The sequence below is a fragment of the Phalacrocorax aristotelis genome, chromosome 5 (assembly GCF_949628215.1).
Source record: "Phalacrocorax aristotelis chromosome 5, bGulAri2.1, whole genome shotgun sequence".
In the NCBI taxonomy this organism is placed as follows: domain Eukaryota; kingdom Metazoa; phylum Chordata; class Aves; order Suliformes; family Phalacrocoracidae; genus Phalacrocorax; species Phalacrocorax aristotelis.
In genome coordinates, this window is record NC_134280.1 from 51,191,114 (window position 1) to 51,211,720 (window position 20,607).

At 48.3% G+C, this 20,607-nt stretch overlaps 1 protein-coding gene across 3 annotated transcripts in view; it reads left to right on the forward strand.

Moving 5' to 3' along the window:
* The first annotated feature begins 2,121 nt into the window (after positions 1-2,121).
* CD151 (CD151 molecule (Raph blood group)) overlaps positions 2,122-20,607 on the forward strand; it is a 36,860-nt gene continuing 18,374 nt past the window's right edge. For 2 of the 3 annotated variants that reach the window (XM_075094483.1, XM_075094481.1), the window contains exons 1-2: positions 2,122-2,304; positions 17,915-18,035. The gene's annotated coding sequence lies outside the window, so the exon portion shown is untranslated. Of the gene's footprint in view, positions 2,305-6,968; positions 7,161-17,914; positions 18,036-20,607 lie in introns of those variants that run through there. The other variant, XM_075094482.1, reaches the window with a different exon arrangement.

The window sequence follows — 20,607 nt, forward strand, 5'->3', positions numbered from 1 at the left end:
GCATGGGGGCTTATTCTTGTGCTGTATTGGCTGCTGTGTCCTAGTTGACAGGTGACTTTTCACACTCTGTAAGGCATTTTGGAATCCTATCACAAAAAGGAACTCTTCTTATAGCCTGGGAAGCCTTATCCTGGCACATGCAACAGTGCACCTGTGTATACAATCAGATCTAGGGGCAAGGGTGAAAAAAATCCAGCTGCTCTGATAAGCAGCCATGGTGCCACAAAGCTCTGCACACGGGCAAAGGGACCCCACTCTTGTCTCTTTCATGTTAATAAGCTAAGGTTAAGCACAACACGTTTAGCCTGACAGCATCGCTCTGAAAAGCCAAAACAGGGCTGAACAGTGAGCATTAAGCCACAGTGTTAAGCTTAAAGCTTTCCCACAGGACAAAAGCAGGAATCGCAAAGGTTTGGGATGTTGTTTTCTTCCACCTTCTTTATTCCAGCAGCCTGAACTCCAAGGGAGAGTTTCCATCTGACACGCATTTCATCAGTTCCTGCTATGGGAATCATGCAGTCTCTCACATGTGATTTTCTGTCCTGTCACCTTCTTCCATCTGTGTCTTTTCATGCTTTTTTTTATGTGTTAATTGCTTAGTCCATATATACATTGACCAAGTACTTAAGTTCTAAGTATCTGACAGCTCGTGCTATGCACCTTTAAATTGCTCTGTTTGGCAAACTCCTGCTCAATGCTGATAGATCCACAGTCCTGCAGTTCGGAGCTTCGTTACCTCTTTGAGCCACTCTAAATCTGCTTATTTCATATCTGGCTGTTTATGAGTCACACAGAAATTTCAGTTGGTGCAGCTACAATAATCTGACTCCAGACTCCCCATGCCTGCAAGGCATGCTTTATATGCATATTGAGCCATGTGGTTTAATAAGGCCCTGATCCTGCAAACACAAGTGTAGCTGTGCGCTGCTTCTGAAATGACTAGTCCACAGGATACCTGAGCAGGTAAAATTAGTTTTTTCAATGTAAACGTTTCTCTCCAGGAAATATATATTACTCCAATAATGAGCTGAGGATTGGGAGGTGGGGGTCCTGTGGTATATCTCATCTTTACCTGCAGGCTTTCCCAGGTACATGACTGCTGCGCAGGCAGCAGTTGTGCCTAATCATGCCCATTTGCTGACCCAAATCTGCCAGGGCTGGAGGTTACTTTCTTTCCTGTTTGTGCATGAAATCTCTGGACAGGGCTAGAAGGCAGCTGCCCAGTGCAGCTGGCTGCCCAGGGCTCTGGCAAGGAAGTGGGCGCTACCGTCTCTTGTTGCCTCCTGGCCCTGCCACATGCTCCCTGCAAGAAACCTTTCAACGTGGAAGCATGAGCTGGTCCTGTATGGCTCTATTTAATTGCTCGGCTCTCCAGGGACACTAAGCTAAAGCTTAGGTAGGATCCCCATGGGCTGAAGAGAGAGGCGTTGCTTTACTCATTGGGAAGGATGAAGTGATCTTTGTGTTGGGACATGGGCAGGAGAGGTTGTGTCACAGTCAAGGCAAACATCCAGGAGTTCCTAAAACACCCTTTTCCCTCCCTCCCGGCTCAGATCTCTCTTCCCACCGCCCCTAAAAAACCCTCCAAGGCCCCACTCAGCTGCCGAGGGGAGGGGGCAGGTGTCTTTATTCTGAGCCTAGCCTCTCTGTGGGACTGCTGTTAGCGCAGAGGTATTTGGGCTGGAGTTGAAATGAGGTAATGGAAGGATGAGGCATTGTGCCAGTCAGGGCTTGATCTTGATTTACAGGGCGTTTCATGGAAAACTCTTTAACAAGCAGAACTGATGCCTTAAAAAAAAAAAAAAGAGAAAGTAGCTCGAGCTCGAGTTTGCTGTAGCGTGCTGCCCGTGGCAATGGAAACGCCAGCGTGGGGCCCGGCGGCGGGCCCGTGGGTCGCTGCGGCCCGAGGCACGGTTGACAGGCTGCCACACCACCAGCGACGCCAAGCGCCCCGCGGCCGCGCCGAGCCCGCGGACCCCGCAAACCGCCGCGTTTCGGGGCGTTTTGTTTTGCAGGAAACGAGAAGGAGCGCAAGCGGCGAACCCAGGCCTCCCAAGCCGTCCCGTACCGCGCCGTGCGAGGGGCCGGGTGGCAGAAGGCGGTGCCCCCCGACGAGGCACCGCCCCGCGGGGTCGGGGCGGTGGCGCCTGCGGGGCGGGACGCCCTCCCTCCGTCCCTTCCCTCTTTCCCTCGGACCATTCTTCCTCCCTCTGTTCCCTCCTTCCTTCCCTCACAGCGCGGAGGTCGGGGCGGGAGGCGGTGCGGAGCGGACTGGTGCGGCGCGGCGCGGCTCGCTGCGGAGGGGTGAGGCGGGGCGCCCCCGAAATGGCGGCCGCCCGGGGAGGGAGGGAAGGAGGGCGGGAGGTGGCGGGGCGCGCGGGTCCCCGCCGGCCGTGGGGCAGCGGCGCGGCTCGGAAGCGGGACGGGAGAAGGGGCCGGGGGCAGCCCGCGCCGTCGTCCCGGGCTCCCCACGCCGCCCCCAGCCCCTGACAGCCCGGCCGGTGAGGTGGGAGGCGAAGGGCCGCCCGTGGGCCCTGGGGGTTGCAGCCGGGGTCTGGCGCTCTCCTCAACCCCCGTGCCCTCCCTGAGGTGGTCCGCCGGTACCTGACCGCCGTCACCGAAGGCCAGTTCTGTTGCAGCACCTTGACTTCTGCATTTTATTTTTTTTTTTAAGGGTTTTAACCTGTCGCGGGAGGGGCGTGTGTGTGTGTCAGCAACTTTGCACAGCCCGTGCATTAGGAAAGGTGTTCTGAACGCTGCCATAATATTTGAAACGATATTTATCTCCCTCTGCATTTTGTTCAGTTAAGTGTCCCTGTTGTACAAAGAAGACTTAGCCTTTATGTTGGGCCTGTAGGACCCTTGGAGGCAGAGGAGGGGGCGAGCAAGCTCTTGTTTACCACAACATGCAGTCCGTGTTGTGTCTCTTTCATTTTCCGGAAGCTGAATGAGATGGGAATCTGATGGTGATGGGTTATTGTTGCACCGCAGTGTTGTTTGCCATGAGTAGTCTTTCCCAGTAGCCTTTGCTTCATGTCATCTCATGAAGAACATAAACTGCTGTAAATTTTTTAAAATCCTGGCTTTTCCTGAGGGCTTTTGTAATCAACCTGTTGAATTTTATCAATGGCATAGCTTTAGTTCCGACTACTCCACAGCATCTCTTAAATTATGCTGCTTCACTTTGTCCCCCTACAGCACTTTCTGGCTTGCTCTGAGAGATCAGGTGGTGTCTGCTAGGACAAGGGTTAATTAAAATGGCATCCCCCATCAGAGGTAATGCCAAGTGGTGGCCATTTTGTTGAAACAGTTTTGAAACTGAGCCTCTTGTTTCCTTTGCCATCTGCAAGGCCATTGCCTAGGTTCTTAAGAAGCTTTTGGTGTGACTGGATATTTACCATCCGGTATTGTTCAGGCTGAAGGGTCTCTTAGCATGTCATCAGTCAGACAAAGGTCCATCCCAGTCCTCCTGCAGGACTCTCACTGCTACCAGAGATGACTTCCTCAGTGATGGAGAGAGCAGAGCATCTGTCTCTTCTGAGTGGTTGCTGAGCTCAATGGAAACTAGAAAAGTCAATGCAAAAGTTTCAGTGTATTTAGATTCTCTGAAGGAGTTTGTGTGCCTAGCACAGGCAGTTCCCAATCTGCAAGTTGTTGGAAGCTGGGCAATGTTTGGTGCAGCATCATTTATGCTTTACCTGAGGCATCTGGTGATGTGTCCCTGTTAGAGGCATAATGCTGGCTTGCATAGATTGGGTGTGGGCTCTGGTTTGCTACAGCTGCTCTTAGGTGCCGGTACTTTGAGTCAAACATCCTTGCTGAAAGCTTGGGTTGTGAGTTGGAGGAGTTGGCAGCTTTTGAGCTCCTCCATGTAACTATCCTGAGATCAAATCCTTGCTCTGTAGTTTCCAGATGATGTCTTTCTGTCCACATGCTGTATTTCTGCAAAAAGCATGTTTTATTCCCAACTGTCACATATATTGATTGTCCTGTGGCTTTTCTTAGATAATGGCTTACCTTCTTGGTGGAGTCCTTCTGCAAAGGAGGAGAATGACTCTCCCAGTTGCCTGGTGAAAGTCCTGGCAGCCTCTGCTGTATGTTGACTCCAGTAAACAATAAGAACATACCTTTTTCTATGTGCGATAATGTCCCATGTGTGACATCTCATTTTTCTCTGGAATCTGAGGTGGGTAGTCCATCCTGCAGCACGTTTTGTGGGAGCTTAACAGTCAAGTTTTCTTTCTCCTGTCTCAAGGCAGGTGTGTTAAAGGAGGGTTTGTTCTTAGTGCAGAGAGCAGAGCAGTGAGTAAGAGGAACTTTTACAGTGTTGTTGGGACTGTTGCTCTTCTCTTGGGTCCAGTACAAAAGCCATCTTTGAGAAAGCAGGGAATACCAACCAAAGAAGATTTTTCTCCAACGCTTTAGCTTCCCAGCCCCCTTGTGCAGAAGGGAAGTCTTACACCAGTTTGGAAGTAGGCAGGACTCTGAGGCTTCTCTTCAAGTAGAGTAAGGCATGCACAGCTGAAATCTTGGCTCTGCGAAGGATATTTTCAGTGCAGCCTCTGAAAGTTTGTGTTGAAGGGTGTGAGAGATTCTTCAGCAAGGGGGTGGAAGAAAGCTGCTTTTATTCCCTTGTCAAGTAAAAATGCTAGGTGGGAGTGCCTGGTGGAGTGCTATCTGTCCCTGTTAGGAAGTTTCCAGAGGGTGTATTGTATTATTCCCAGCTAATACAGCTTGTAGCACAACTCCAGCTGTTCCTGTTACACATACACAGACCACGCAACAACTCCCTTGCTCTTGAGACAACCCTGAAGGGGTTGACTGGTGAGCCGTGTCTCCTCTAGTTGGGTCATCCCACAGATAAATTCAGTTGTTGCTTCTACAAAGTTTGGCTTCTGCTCTAAGGAGTGCATTGGTCTACTTTTTATGCATAGGAGAAAAATACATATTTACATGTATTTGTCCATGTGGCAAACTATCCTGTCTGATGTTTCCAGGTGATTTGGTCACTTACAAAGCAGTCATGCTGTCCCTCTCTGCTTTTCTTGTGCCTTCTGTTTAAGACACAAGCTTAGAGAGGTAAAAGGTGGATAGATTGACTCTGAAAAACAAAAAGGACGAGCTTTGCTTTCTCATGTCCCAGTCTGCTACTGCTCTCCCCATGGCCTCATCAGTTTTGCTCTTGAAACCTCCTGAGAAGATCCTCTCCTACTCCCCACCTCTACTCTCTGCTCCTGGGCTTGACACCGGGTTATCTCCAGCTGTCCCAGAGCATGTGCACTGGCAGCTGAGGTTACGGAAAGCCTGAGGGAGGGTGACCCCTAGGAATTACAGCTCGCCTCAGCTTCCCTGCCTGTGAGGAACAGAAGCTTCAGTCTCCCTGGTTGGTTAAAAACCTTCAAGATCCTGAAGGTGAAGACCAGGTCTCCTTCCATCTCACTTGCTCATCTGGCCTTTCAGACCCTGAATGTGATTTTCCTTTTGGCACAGCAAAGCCAAAATGAAATGAACAGTGTCACTGTATGTAAACTCACCCCATTTTCCCATTCTTTTGCACATGCATTTTGGCAAAGCTTTCCCCCAGGGTAGTGACCATCTTCCCAGTCTTGAGAAGTGTGCTTTTCCCTGCCACCCCATGCCTGAAGCCAGGCTGTGGAGGGAGAAATGAGGAACGGCAGGGCTGCAGGATGGAGATGAGGTGTTTTGTCAGTTCTGCAGAGAGCACCTTGTACCATCCCTCCCCATGGCACAAAACCCGTTCGCTGCCAGGCCTCTTGGCAGGGATCAGCATGGTAATAGCAGTGCTGCTGATGGGCATCCTCGCCGGTGTGCTGCTCTGTCCCACCTGCCAGACTCCCCCGTTGTGATCTCGACAGCCTGGCAATCTAGGGAATGAATTCAGTCAGTCCTATTAGTCCTGCATCCCGGCTGCTGTATAGTAATAAAACTCTCGGCAGAATCGGCGGGAGGATAATGACTATTTTGTACCCCTGGTATCTAATGGCAGAATAAGAGGTGTGTTTTGGGGTCTGGGCCACGTTTGGTTATGACCAGCTTGGTCCATGTTTCTAGCCTAAGTTATTGCTAGCTTGTTTGGTTCTAGCATAAGCTCTCTTGCTGGTTGAGTGGTTGCGGCTCTCCAGTACCAGCTGGAAAAGTGCTGTACAGCTCAGAAGGTGCATTTCAAGCAGTAGTGAAATAAGCTTAACATGGGCCTGAAATTGTAGCTGGCTCCTTAGAAGGATGCAAGCAAGAGTAGCTGCCATGACATGCCAGCTGGGGTCTTCATGGAGTTATTGATAAATATATATATTTCTCTGTGTGTGTATTTCATGTATAGTAGTGCTGGACACTACTGGAGGCAGGATACTGGTTTAGTGGGATAAGGAAGGATATCAGGAATTATGTTCTGCAGGGGTCAAGGGAGGGTCCTTCAGAGCTGTTTAATTTCATTTGGGTGTTGACCCACAGCCACTGTCAGCTGTTTCGTACAGCCAACCCAATGCAATTTTAATCATGCCATGAGTTGCACGCTGCGTATTGCCTGCATTCATGCAGGCTGCTGCGGAATTGCATTTTCTATCTGCTGAGTGTGTGTGTATGAGGTGAGTGCATCTGAGTGAGGGAGTGTGGAGGATGTGGGATGTGGCATGGCCTTTTAAGAGAGGTGGAAATGATACGTGTGGGAAGTGCAGGAGAGGATGTTGCTCAGACCCATGGGTTATTCCTGGCAGCGGTAACGAGGCTTCGTAAGGAAAAATCAAGACAGAAGTAGGTGACACAAAATGTTTGGCACCGAGTGTTGTTTCCTATTGATTGCTGGTGCCAGATATGAATGCAAAAGGAGCAAAGTTCACTTTCCCAACCCAGCTTCTCTTTTCCTTTATAGGAAAGAAAACAGGAGCTGGTTTTAAACAGAGCAGTGGGGAGCTGGGGCAGTGGAAAGAGTTGTGAGGCTCTAAGTGCCTGTGCTTCGGTGGAGTTTGTCCCTGTAGCTGCAAAGTGGAAGGTGCACACTCCTACAAAGCTGTGGAGTTGGGCTGAAATCTGCAGCATGTTTCCCAAGATGTCTTTTCACTGTAGGAGAGGGACAGGTTGAGAGGAACAAACACCTTCTGGAGATGCTGCGGGAGAAAGATCTGGCTGTGCTGTACAAATTGGTAAGGTGAAAGCACATCTGATACCTCACCCTAGAACACTTCTGCCCCTGGCGGGGAGAAGTAGACAGGAGAAAGACCAAGCAGATAATTACTATTTTGCACTCCTGGCATTGTATGTCAGAAAAAGAGGTATGTTTTGGGGTCTGGGCCACGTTTGGGTATGACCAGCTTGGTCTGTGATTCTAATCTAAGTAAGTTCTTCTTGCTGGTCGGGTGGTTATGGCTGTCCAGTCCAGGCTGGAAAACTGCTGTACAGCTCAATAGGTGCATTTCAAGCAGTAGTGAAATAAGCTCAACACAGGCCTTAAAGCGTAGCCAGCTCCTCTACAGAAGGATGTAGGTGTGGGTAGCTGCTAGCGGGGGCAGGATACTGGTCTAGTGAGAGAAGGAGGAGCAGTGAGGAATTGGCTCTGCGGAGGTTAATGTCCTTGGCAGCTCTTTAAATGCAAGTGTATGACTTACTAGCATAGCTGGAGTACAAACAACAGATTATTTGGCTCTGTTAAGAGATCCAGTTAAAACTGGGACCAAGAGTGGTTTGAGGTAGGAATTTCTGGGGGAGAGGTTTCTGTTTTGTGTGAAGTGGATCATTTTTTGAGCCTCGCTGACCTGTTATCTGCCAGAGCAACAGCTGGGATGTCTGCGTGGTTGTATTTTCAGGGAGTGCTCTGATCAGTGACCACCACACTGCAACAATAAAGAAAATAAGGGGGAGGGATATTTTTGGTCAAATTTATACGCTAACAGAGCCAGCTGGAAGATGCCAGCCATGCTGGAATGTCTGGCATGCCAGCCAGTGAGCGGGACTTCTGGAGTGCTGGACGAGGCAGGAGTGAGTCATGGCTTGTGAATATCAGTATTTCTTCCTAGCTTTGGTGGAATCCAGAAGGGAGGAATTCATACCCCATACCTCCTCTGCACATTGCCCTGGAAACAGAGCTGATTTGTTATTTTTCCCCATGCTCACTGTAAGCTACACGCAGAGCTTCTGGGGAGGTGGTGGGGAGCTGTGTATGCAGCCACAGCAGTGTACGGTGAACATAGAAGCCGGGCACATGGACACATGGATGGCAGGCGCTGCCTTGGAGCAGGCAGCTCTGGAGCAAGAAGGGATCTTGTTCATGTGTGTCAAGTGCTGCGCGTGAGGAACGTGTGTATGGGAAAGTGCTGGATTCTGTGCTTGTGGGTTTGTCTGATGTAGCATAGAAGGGATGAGTCCAGTCCTGTGTGGAAGTACAGCTTGCTGAGGAGTTCAGATGCCAGTGAGCTAGAAACTGGTTAGTTGCAGGTCCCGCCATTGCTATGTGGAGTAGCCCTGTTCCATGTGTTTTTTGAGACTTGGCTTAAGTGAGAGGTCTGCCAGAGGTGAGGTGAGAGATTTGATGTGATCTCCAATTTACCTTGTCCACTCAGAGGGTTCTCCTTTTATCAGGAGGACCTCTTTAGGTATTTGGGGAGGAGGCACTGTCAGGCTGGTTTCTGTGCCTTTGAGTCCCAGTTTGCTGGGTTTTTTTCTCCTCCTGAGCAGGGAAAGAGTACAAGCCTCCTGCTGAGCTCCTGTGCTGTATGTGGGGAGTGAGCCCGCTCCCAGCCTTGGAGATGGGCTCTGGAGAGTGTACCAAAAGCCTGCTCTGTCCATTGTGTGCTGCCCAGGGCTTACCTCTGGTGTGTGCAGTGTTTCTGGGGACAGGAAAAAAGGGAATTTAAACCACTGTGCTGACACCAGGAAAAAAATCCTGATTGCTGACTTCAGTGGGCCGTTTGCCCTCATTGTTGGTCAGGCACCAGGGAAGCATGGATCCTTACTCATAGGTGTGCTGCAAGAAGCCTGGAAGGAGGAAAAAGCAGACACAGTTGCAGAGAAAGAGCTCTGCTTTCACTGGTGCAATGAGCTTTACTTTGGCTGCATGTGTCTCCAAGTGGAAGAAAACCCCCTTGTAGAAAAAAGGTATTTTATCGTTTGCTACTTCATCAGGAATTTTAAGAAGTTTTTAGGAAAATAGAAGGGAGGGGGAAGCCAACTTAGATGAGAGCAGTGAGAGTATCCAAATTAAATTATTGTAGTTATATCAATGTAATTCTTATTATCAGTATATTTACAAGTGTGTAAGTGGGAAGCTGGTTTCCCTGTGTATGAAGGGCATAGCTGCTGCAGATCAGCATTATCCTCCCAATTTCTGACATTGATAACCATGTCTGGCCAGCCCAGGTCCCTTCTCCCTGTAGCACCCAGTCCAAATAGTCTTTTTTGTTTTCCTGTGTCTGCACGGTAGCAGTTATCAAGTCAGATGCCGTGGCTGTGTGTGCATATACCACTGCAGTGAGTAGTTTTCTGAGTGGCAGGAAGGTGGCCTTGACACCAGAGCAGTCAGTGCTGAAACCACCCTTTCATCCCAGGTCAGTAGTAGGAGGGTTATTTTCTGTGCCAGAATTACTTCCAGCATGAATTTTAGAGTTTTATGTAAATTCTTCAAAAGCAAGAAGTGACTTGTTTTCTGGGTTCGTCTATCCCTTGATATCCTAGAGGGACCTCATTTTCACAATGGGCATTTAGTACTGAGCGAAACTCAGATCAAAGTGAAGGTAGTTACTCAGTTTCTTCAGAAACTTGTGGCTGTGTTGTTCCTGGATTTTCTCTGAGTACTTTTTGCTTTTAATGTTTAAGGACTCACTGAGTGTCTTAAAAAAACTACAAGTGAACCATGCTATGGACTGCTTTTACCTTACTGCTCACTAGTGGCATGGGGTGCATTGAAGGCCGGATAATGAGTCTGCCCAATGCCGGATGTTTGCCATGTTCCTGTCTCTTACACGCAGAGGAAAATGCTCTGCTGCTTTCTGCTGAGCTCAAAGAAGTAGTCTCAATGCTGAGTATGTGCCAGTAATGTTTGGAGAGGCTCCTGGGGGGAAAAAAGTATGTGGTTCCTCCCATCTCCCGAAGTCTTCTTGAGTCTTCCTGGTAATTGAGGGTTAATCCAGGGTGTCCCAGAGTTGTAGAGTAGACTACTTTTAGCCTTTCAAATTGTAACCTTTAAAATAGCAGGAGATGAGATCAGATTATGTGGTCCCTCCTGACTTGAAAATTGACCTCCAAGGCACAGGGGAAGGATTAAGTTTCAAACTCCTTTTAGGCTTTCCTTTAATGAAGCTTGTTCATAATAATGCTAAGGTAACCTCTGGGTTGGTTGGTGGAGAAATACCCTGCAGGATTTCCCTGCTTCATTTGAAGTCCAGCTGGTTTCTGCTGTCATCTGGTAAAGGAACCCTTTTCCAGTTACTTATTCCTGCCAGCTCTAAATGAAATTGATGATACACTGAGACAGACTTGCCAAAGTTTCTGTACTGATTATAGCTCTGTACGCTTCATGGGGAGCTGCCCTTTGTCTGTGTGTTTATTTAAAGCAGCGGAGAGGACCCGGGCAAGCTTGGGTGCTCCTGCGTGCAGGTCTGTATAAAGACTGGTGGAATGACATGTTTCAGGGTGGTGGTTGATGGCTTGGGGCTGGGGGATTTCTTTAGAGCTCCTTGGTGTGTGCTCTGGGGTCATGGACTTTTTATCCTTTCCCCTGCCCCCAAGCTTGGCAAAGGGCCAGCAAGTAATTGCCTTGAGGACAGCCCTTGCCTCCCAGTTATTTATTCACATGCTGGTGCCTCCCTGTCAAGTTTGCAGGCTGGTCTAAAAACAGCCGCATAAATGGTTTTGGTGGAGTCATTAAAACCTGCTACACAAGAGCGAGGCAGAAGAGGGAGGAATGTTTATTTTTGGGGGTGGTTATTATATTTGGGGGTGGTTTAATTTTTACTGGAAGAATGGTCCTTTTTCAAGGCAGCCTTAAGCGTCATGGATCGAGCATTGTTTCCAGCATTGCTCTTATAGCAACAGTAGAGACAGCTCCTATGAACTTGGACTTACGGCTCTGGGAAATGAAATGTCATTTAATTTGCCCTTGACTGTTTTGATATTTGATCTGACTCTAATAAAGTGTTTTTAGCTCTGGAGAGGAATAGGACTCCTCAAAGTGTTCAATGATCACTCCAAAACACCCTTGGAGACACGGACGTCAGGGATGTATAAGGACTGATGTCAGAAGAGATTTCTTGGCCATTCCTGGCGCTGCTGTTAGCGAAGTGTGTAATTCCAGGTGCGAGAGTGTTCCTGCATGAGGTGACTGTCCTGGGTAGGAAGGGAGGCTCCTGAAGATGTCACTGGTGTCTAGCTGCCATGCTGAGGTGAGAGCGGCCGTCGCCCCGTTCTGTGGCTGCATGGTGTTCCCTTATCTGTCAGTGTGCTGGGGTGCTGCAGAGTGCCTTGTCCTATTCCTAGGACCGCAGCTCCGTTGCTGAGACGCTGAGAAGTTTTCTCTGGCATGACTGGCACAAGTCCTGAGCTAAGCAGCAACATGGCTGAATTGATAAGAGTGTTAACTGTAGTTCCCACTGTTCAGTCCCTTCTCAGCTGATTTTAAAATGTGACCTTGTGGAGTTGAAACTGAGGCAGGCTGCCTGGGAGAGGTCCGTGGGCTGACTCCAGAGACTTTTACTTTTCTTGTTTACACTGCAGAAAGTGCGAACAGGAACAGCCTACTCAAGGCAAAACAAGTTTTGCTAAAGCTGGTGCCAGCTTTTTATGCACTTCTTGCTTTGTGCTGTCTGTGGTCAGGTGTCTCAGGCAGGGCAGTGCTAATAGGTAGCTTGAACGCTTTGCATTTTACAGCTTTGTGTTCTGTAGTGGTCTTCCAGAGGACAGAACAGCTCGGTGGATGGAGAATGGATGTTGGGATGCAAGGAGAATGAATCCATCCCTTCTGTCTGCTGGGAAAGCCACTTGATCTCACTGCGCTCCTATTATAACATGCTACCTTGTTTTCTTTGCTGGGATGCTTTGAGGACGCAAAGGGTATTTCAGGCAGTGAGGTTATAGAACATTGTGTCATTGAGAGGCTAGAAATGTACCCTATGGTGACACAGCTTCCTGTCCTCTCTTCCAAAAACTGCTGCACCTATTTTTGACAGTGGGATTTAAAGTCATTAAAGTCATTAAAGACAATTCGTTTGTGAGCTCGGTGAGGTGAAGATGATGGCCTACCATGGGATATGCACCTGATGCTGTGGGCAGGTAGAAAATCTACCAGCTTTTAGCCAGTCACCTTTTCACTGTAGAGATTTCATAGAATCACAGGTTGGAAGGGACCTCAGGGATCATCTAGTCTAGACTGTGCTCCTCCTAGAAAGGATGGACAAGATGGCCCAGCACCCTGTCCAGACGACTCTTGAAGGTGTCCGACGTGGCCAAGTCAACCACTTCCCTGGGGAGATTATTCCAATGGTTGACTGTCCTCGCTGTGGGAAATTTCACTCTCGTGTCCAATCACAATCTCCCCAAGAGCAACTTGTGTCCATTCCCCCTTGTCCTCTCCATGTGACTCCTTGTAAAAAGGGAGTCTCCATCTTCTTTGTAGCTACCCCTTAAGTACTGGTACATGGTGATGAGATCACCTTTAAGCCTCCTTTTCTCAAGGCTGAACAAACCCAGTTCTCCCAGCCTACCCTCATATGGCCGGCTTCCCACTCCTTTGATCATCTTGGTGGCCCTTCTCTGGACCCCTTCCAGCCTGTCTACATCCTGTTTTGTATAGCAGGGACCAGAACTGTACACAGTACTCCAGGTGTGGCCTGACAAGCGCTGAGTAGAGCAGGATAATGACTTCTTTCTCTCTGCTGGCGATGCCCTTTTTGATGCAACCCAGCATCCTGTTGGCCGCCTTGGCTGCAGCAGCACACTGTTCGCTCATGTTGAGCTTCCTGTCCATTCCCATTTGTAGGGAATGAAACTGAAAGTACCTCTGTGGTGAGACCGCAGCCAAATTTTGTGTGACACTGCTCTCTACAACACAGCACGTGTTCTTAGGTTAGTTTTTGCCTGAGTCAAACCACCGTGTAAAAACCCAGCTATTCATAGAGAGTGAACAAATGGTTGTCATTGCTGCATTATTTGGGAAGCTCTTTGAATTCATGTATGGAATTGCCTGAATAGGCTTTTTAGGGGCTGGGAGGATTTTTATCCTCCCAGGATTTTTAGGGCTTGTTGGCTTGGTCCTAGTACTGGTTTTGTGAGCACTCCCTGAAAACACTGAGGACCCAGTGGCTTTGCTGAGAGCTGAGCTGGAAATGAATGTAATGAATAGGGAGGGATCAGGCAGAAAGCTGATTCTGCACAAACTGTTTTGTTTAGAAATGTGGTTTAATGCTACTGGTAAGTTCTCCAGTGCAGACAAAGCCCTGCTTTAAAACAAAACAAAACAAAAAAACCCAAACCAAACAAAAACCCTCACAAACCCCACAATGCCCATGAACAGAGTTGGGAGAACAGAATTTAAAATACCAATAGCAGGCTGTAGTGAAGAGTTCATGTTGTCTGTTGGCTAATCCTGACCTATCTGAACTATTGTTTCTCCTCATGGCAAACCCTCATTGCTATGAGCTCTCTGCAAACACATACCAGGCACTGGTTTCTGGTGCTTTGGGTGAGAGAAGAAGAGACGGTTATTGTTCCTCTCCTCAGTTCAATGACTGGTGAAGTGGTTCCTGTGTATAAATAGCGTAAAGTGGTTCGGGATCCTTCAGGATAAAGGAGGCCTTATGAGATACAAGAGGATGTTGTTTGACAGAGAAGCAGTTCCTGTTGGTTGCACAGTGCATGCTGGTCTCTGGCCTGCCTTGCAGCACGCGATGGCAACTGGGTGATTGGAGGGACTGTTTGCTTCCCTGGTTATCCACTTCTGGGAGCAGCAGATGGGGGCTTCCTGCTCGCAGGATGTGGCTGGCTGTGTATGTTTTGTTAGGACCAGAAAGCCCTATGAATGTGTTTTTGTTTGTTTTATAGTGAAACACTGCTAGACCACAAACACATGCAGTCCTGGGCATGCTCGATTAGTCTTTCTTTCTCTGTCGTGCTTTCTTTTTCTTAATGGTTGTGAAATTGGTTTTATGTTAAGGTTCCTTTTATCCTCAAGGATTCCGAAGCCAGCCATCACCTGGCCCAGGTTTGACTAATCCCCTCATAAAACACTTAATTCACAGGTATGTATGTGATGCTGAACATGTAAATCCTTGCTGAGTTTGAAATTTATGCTCGTTGTTATTTATGCTTCAGTAAGTCCCGGCCCTGGGGAGTAAAGAGTCTTGAAAAAAATGAGTGTGAGGGCTAAATGCTCTTTTCCTGAGAGACAGCTCTTGTCTCAAAGAGCAGGTGGCTCCTCAGGTGTATTAGGCACACAATTCCTTGCTGGGTACCTGACTCTCATCAAAATTAGCAGGAGTTAAGGGTCTACATCTCTCTTGAGGGGTCTATTCAAAATGTAGCAGCTTGAGCCAGGGTAGAAGAAAGGAGGGATTTGGCAAGTCTTCTGAGGGGTGACAGCAGGACTGTGATACACCTGTGGAGATGATGCCTAGACCCAGAGGATGTTGAGGTGAGATCCTCCCAAGCTCCCAGGATGGGGTCTGGCTTATCCTAAGTCCTTCAGAAGGGTGCTCTCCCAGTTCAGAGGTGGGGCCAAGCAGGGTCTGCCAAAGATGGCCAAAAGATCTTACTTCTTGTTGAATGTACGTGGCTTTCTAAGTTGTCTTCACGTCTCCCAGAACCACTGTGCACAGTCCTGGTAGGAGCAGGTAATGTGGCTGGAAAACATTGCTTTGTATTCCTCGCTTCTCAGCAGCCCCTGAAAGGCTTAGGGTAAGATCCTATTATGCTAGGTACTGTACAGTCAAGGAAGATGACTTCATGCCCTCAGGAACACGTAAGCAGTATAGACAACAGGCAGAAGGAGACAAAGGCAGTTTCCAGTCTGTGGTCTGGGGAATCTCATTCAGCAGTGCTAAACGAGCTCAGCTTCCATGTGAAGTGTCAGGGAGGAGGGTTTTGGACCAAAATCTGTTCTGCATGCCTGCCCCCCACACAAGTATATGTGACAATTCCTGAGCTTCTTTGACTCACTGGATGTCTGGCTTGTGTTTTGCCTTCTTCCCAGCCCTAGAGGCACAAGTACTGTGACTTTCCAGCATGTTCCAACATGCTGAGATGGAGAGCAAAGTGTTCAGCTTTGCATCCTGGGTTAGCTTTCTCTTCTGAAAGGACAGGGTTGCGGGAGCAGCATGAAGCAGATGGATAAATGGTAGGGCACAAGGGCTGCTCAAGGAGAGTTTGGGCCCAGCCTCAGGACTGAGGATGCTTCAGAGCTATTGCTTTGCAGGTGACAGTGCTGCCTGCATATACTGCACCACCACCCACCCCACCTCCGCCCCGATGAACAACAGGCAAGGAGAAGTCTGAGGTAGTCAACAACTTTTTTGTCTCAGTCTTCACTGGCAACCTCTCTTCCCACACCTCTTGAGTGGACCTCAAGGCAGGGACTGGGGGAGCAAAGTCCCTCCCACTGTAAGGGGAGATGAGGTTTGAGACCACCTGAAGAACCTGAATATGCATAAGTCAATGGGACCTGACGAGACATATCCCAGAGTCCTGAGGGAATTGGCTGATGTAGTCACTAAGCCACTCTCATGTCAGTCAGGTGAAGTCAATGGTGCCTGGTAAAAGGGAAATATTGCACCCATTTTTAAAAAGGGTAGAAAGGAGGGCCCTGGGAACTACTGACCTGTCAGTCTCACCTCTGTGCCTGGGCAGATCATGGAACAGATCCTCTTAGAAACAGTGTCTCAAATCTCAAGAGCAAGTCTTGCCTGACCAACCTAGTGGCCTTCTATGATGGAGTGACTACATTAGTGGACAAGGGAAGACCTGTGGATGTCATATATCTGGACTTCTGTAAGGCCTTTGACACTGCCTCCCCCCCAACCTTCTCTCTAAATTAGAAAGATATGGATTTGATGAATGGACTATTTGGTAGATAAGGAATTGGCTGGATGGTTGCAGAAGGCCCAGAGAGTGGTGGCTAGTAGCTTAATGTCTGGATGGAGATTAGTGACAAGTGGTGTCCCTCAGGGGTCTGTACTGGGGCTATAACTAATATCTTCATCAATGATGTAGACAGTGGGATCGAGTGCACCCTCAGCACGTCTGCAGGTGACACAACAGAAGGATAGGATGTCATCCAGAGAGACCTGGACAAGCTGGAGAGGTGGGCCCACATGAACCTCATGAGGTTCAGCAAGTCCAAGTGCAAAGTCCTGCACCTGGGTCGGGGCAAACCCCAGTATCAATACAGGCTGGAGGATGAAGGGATTAAGAGCAGCCCTGCAAAGGAGGACTTGGGAGTACTGGTGGATGAAAAGCCAGACATGAGCCAGCAACGTGCACTTGCAGCCCAGAAAGCCACCCATATGCTGGGCTGCATCAGAAGAAGCATGGCCAGCAATTTGAGGGAGGTGATTCTGTCCCTCTACTCTGCTCTGGTGAGGCCCCACCTGGAGTGCTGTGTCCAGCTCTGGGGCCCTCAGTACAGGAGAGACATGGACCTGTTGGAGCAGGTCCAGAGGAGGGCCACAGAAATGATCTGAGGGCTGGAACAGCTCTCTTTTGAGGACAGGCTGAGAGGGTTGGGGTTGTTCAGCCTAGAGAAGAGAAGGCTGCAGGGAGACCTTATTTCGGCCTTTCAGTACTTGAAGGGGACTTATAAGATGGGGACAGACTTTTTAGTAGGGCCTGTAGCAATAGGACAAGGGGTAATGGTTTTAAACTAAAAGAGGGTATATTCAGACTAGATACAAGGAAGAAATTTTTTATGATGAGGGTGGTGAAACACAGGCACAGGTTGCCCAGAGAGGTGGTAGATGCCCCATCCCTGGAAACATTCAAGGTCAGGTTGGATCGGTTTCTGAGCAACCTGATCTATTTGAAGATGTCCCTGCTCACTGCAGGGGGGTTGGGCTAGATGACCTCTAAAGGTCCCTTCCAATCCAAACCATTCTATGATAAAAGTAGTAAGGTTGTAGAGAAATAACTCCTGTTAAGTTTGAAGGCACCTCCTGTGGCTTCTTGCTTATCTGAGGGAGGTACTGTGTCCATTTACACTGGGAGGTTGAAGCCTTGCTCTAGGAGGGCTGGCAGTGGCAGATGAATTCAGGGGAGCTGTTTTCCAGCAGAGCCTGCTGTGGTGCTTAGGACCTGTGTCTTGATTATGCTTCAGCAGGGATAGAGGCTGAAGAAAACAGTGACTTCGTAGCGTGCTTTTTCTCTGCAGATGCTCCGCTCTGGTTTGTGCTCTATATCCTGGGCCTTGTAAACCATGGGAGCAGAGGATGGACATATGCAATGTGTTCTGGTGCTGTCTGCCTACCTCTTTCCTCTTCCCAGGCAGTTCCCATGGGAGGGCTAGGAGCAATGATCACTTTGAGGCACTAACTCCAGCTAGGGCGTCACATTGCACAGAAGGATCATCTTCCTGAGCTTTCTCATAGAGTTACTTTCAGTCCTTTTGCACCAGAATGAGCTGTTGTTGTGGTGTGTATGCAGCCGTGACAGAAACGATAGCAGCTTTTACAGGTTACAGTGGTGAATATAAACCCGTTCTGACAGCTTCCTACAATCAGGTCTTCACACTCCCCACTGCTGCAGTTTGGCTCTCCTCCGTTACCCAGTGCACACTTTGCAGTTTAATGAAATGCATTTGTGAGGTGTATTCTGAAATCATGTGCTCTGTTAAGAGGAGGACTTGATGGCAAAGCATCTTATCAAATATTGATTCCCAGAATAATCTTTGACCTAGTTCATGATTCTCTGCTTCTTTTCTTTTCAGCTTTCTGCTTTCCTGAATCCAGCAGAGGACCAAAGCCAGCAAGAAGAGAGAGAGTGGAAGAAAGCACTTGAAGTGGACTGAACATTTGCACTGGTGCTGTGAACTGCTTTAGTGGTGGAAGGTCAATGTCAGGACTATTAATCCATGTTGGCTGTCGATTTGGGGTGGATAATGGCACTTGGTAGTTGTGTAAATCAGAGCTCTTCACCTGCAACCTTCAGAGTTCCTCTTCTGGGAGGCTTTACTTAATGACTTCGGGCTGCTTTCTGGGCTGTGGGAGATGTTCTGGCAAGTTGATAAGCAGCTGGAGGCCTTTTCTCAGGATGTTCGGTGGGGTAGGTAAAGTGGCAGTGGTAATATTTTCATCTTACAGAGACAGAGCTTAGAGAAGTCATGTTTTCAAAGACTGGAATTTAGCCTTGCTGGAAAATGAGTTCTTAAGTCAGTTTCTTAATAGGTTATTGGCCCACACCTGCATTGCACATACCAAGGGGAGGACGTCTGCTTTGTTTGCTAAGAGCTGCCTCAGGGCCAGGGTTATCTGGCCCAGCTGAGACAGACTCTAGCATGGCTGAACCTTGCCCTCCAGGCCAGCAGCGTGCCCACTGGGTGCGTGAGGTGGCTGACAGTATTGGACTGGCAGCCCTTTGGGAGCTGCACTTTCATAGCAGCATAGGTGTGGTGGGATTTCCTGCAGCAAGTCTCTCTTGTGTGTGTTGGGAAAGATGTTAGGAGTTATCTATGAAATAGACGTCTCTGATGCGTTGGATACCAATTTTCTTGCTATCATTCAAAAATCAATACTTAAAAATAATGATGCTTTTAAGGGCCTGGGAGCTATTTCATTTGCTTTGGCATTGTTTCTTCCCCATCCGTCAGATGCTGCTTCAGGGCAAGTTGTGCAGAAAAAGCCTGCAGGCCTGGCTTTCTTTGCTGTTTAATTAAGTACTGTTACTGTGCAAGTTGGGGCAAATGTACCAAGCAATGTCTGTGATGACTAAATGAATGTCTAGCCAGCAGGAGTGCATGTGTGCATGCCACGTGCTTTCTGTGCTGGGATGTGGCTGCATGCCTGTATGTGCCTTTGGGCCTGCAAATAAAAACACAGTGGTCTGATGTGGGATAGTCCCATCATTGAGATTTTAGGTGGCTCAGCGCAACAAAACCGCTGTTTGTGCAGTGCTTGTGTTCCCAGGTACTCAGCACCCGGAACTGGAGCCAAACTACTCAACTTCTGGTGCTTTCCTGTTGTCTGGTTTGTCTCAGTAGGATGAGAGGGCAAGAAAACCAGGCCATATTGTGGTTTCACTTTTGAAGTGATGCCTGCCTTGCCTGGCAGTCCTGCACTCTGTGTTCTTACCCAGCTGGGAGGTTGTGGCTTACAGTCAGACAGGGCAGGATGAGCTCTGTCATTGTCTTCTTTTTCCTTTTTTTCTCTTTTTTTGAGATGTTTGTATAGGTGGGTCATCCTCTCCTTCTTGCTCTTCATGTAAGTGCTTCACTATTACTCCATTCTCTCAGACTTTGATGTATTTGAGCCAGCATGCCAAAAACACTGTACCAGACAGTCCTCTCATTATAAGTATGGATTTTACTAACCCCAAAAGAAGTTGTTCCAGTTCACTGGCCAAAGTCGCCTATACTGGCAAAAGTACTTTTGAGGCAGTGAAGTAGTGTTGCTGTAGGGCTTTTGCCAATACACCAGTCACCTGGAGCTTGTCATCCCTCACAGTTGGCATTCCTCTGTCAGCAGGGGTTCTCAGTGCAGATCCTTAAAATATCCGTGGGTTTAGAGAAAAATGAGGGTCCTGCATTGGGGAAGAAGAGTAGAGGCAAGGGACAGACTAAGGGACTTGCCCAAGGCCACGCATAAAGTCGGCATCAGAGTGGAGAACTGGATTCAAGCTGTTCAACTCCCAGTTCCGTGAATTATCTTCCAAATTATTACCTCTCCCTTTCATTTGCAGGTTCTGTCATGCTGTTTGTCCTTGTTTTTTCCTCCCATATGTGTGCATTTTTTTTTTAGTTAGAGCATTATTTCTCCTCGTCACTTATACTGTAGCGTGTGTGGGCATAGTAGTAACCTGTTATTGATTTCTGCTGAATTACATAAAAATACTGCTCTTCACTGTATGGCTAAATTTCACAGCCTGTATCCCATGATTGCTTCCTTAAATTTAACTTGCTGATAAAGCTACTGTCTATTGGACTAGACCATGTGAACTTCATTATGGAAGTGCTTTTGGTTTTCTAACCACTTCTTCAGTTAGCAAAGTGCTTCCCGTTCTGAAGCTCATGTCTAATTAATATCATTTTATGCATTTGTAAATACACCCCTGTGGCGTAGCTCACCGTTTTCTGCCCACTGGAGAGCTTGTTCATGATTATCAATGTGATTCAGAACAGATAATCACATTATCAATGTGATTCAACCTCAGTATTTTGAAATAGAATATAACTCTGTGTGTTAATTACCATTGCTGCTTCTTGTCTGGTTTCAAGAGTGATTTGTGCCACTTCTGAGGGTCTTTTATAAAGATGACTGAAGCCAAGAGGCCCTGGTCACGTCAGTGAATTCAGGATGAGGCCCCCCCTTGTTCGTCCTGGTGCTGTGGCACAGATCAACACCTCTCTGCTTTTCAGGACCACGAAGCTCAGAGCCCGACGTCACCCTTAGGCAGATTGTGGCTCAC